Raw genomic sequence first — 708 nt, 5'->3', positions numbered from 1 at the left:
GAAAAATAAAATGCATCAGTTTCCACAGAAATATTGTGCAGCACAACTGTTTTCAACATTGATAATAATCAGAAATGTTTCTTGAGCAGAAAATCAGCATATTAGAATGATTTCTGAAGATCATGTGACACTGAAGACTGGAGTAGTGATGCTGAAAATACAGCTGCGCATCACAGAAATAAATTACAGTTTAACAGAGATTCACACAGAAAACAGCTGTTTTAAATCATAATAATTTTTCACAATATTATAGTTTTTACAGTTTTTTTGATCAAATAACTGCAGCTCTGGTGAGCAGAAGAGACTTACCAGCCTTTTTCATTGTGTTATCCTTTTGCCCATCAGCCAAGTGTATTGATCATTACACCAAACTGCGTGTTGAGAACGCCGAGCTGCCAGAGGATGAGGAGAAGAAAAGCATCGATCCTCGTCTCGAGGGAATCGTCAACAAGATGTTCCAGCGCTGCCTGGGAGATCATATGTACAAACAAGCCATCGGCATCGCGCTGGAGACTCGTCGCTTAGACATCTTTGAGAAAACCATCCTGGAATCTGTATGTTATTTATCTGCACAGTCTTACATCGAATATTAATAATAGAATATTAATACACTTTTGATGGAAGTTGCACCATGAGACATTTTGCCACTTGTTGCACCATATGACTTTGATTTTGTGGACAGTATTTAAAAAAAAAAAAAAATATATA

General features: G+C 36.7%; 1 protein-coding gene across 1 annotated transcript in view; it reads left to right on the top strand.

Annotated features, from left to right (window-relative positions):
• psmd1 (proteasome 26S subunit, non-ATPase 1) overlaps window positions 1–708 on the top strand; it is a 52,121-nt gene that overhangs the window by 3,355 nt on the left and 48,058 nt on the right. The gene's annotated exons all lie outside the window — the stretch shown is intronic.

This window comes from Sinocyclocheilus rhinocerous, unplaced genomic scaffold, assembly GCF_001515625.1.
Source record: "Sinocyclocheilus rhinocerous isolate Xijiao unplaced genomic scaffold, SAMN03320098_v1.1 scaffold5898, whole genome shotgun sequence".
Lineage (NCBI taxonomy): Eukaryota > Metazoa > Chordata > Actinopteri > Cypriniformes > Cyprinidae > Sinocyclocheilus > Sinocyclocheilus rhinocerous.
This window is presented reverse-complemented; position numbering and strand designations above follow the sequence as displayed.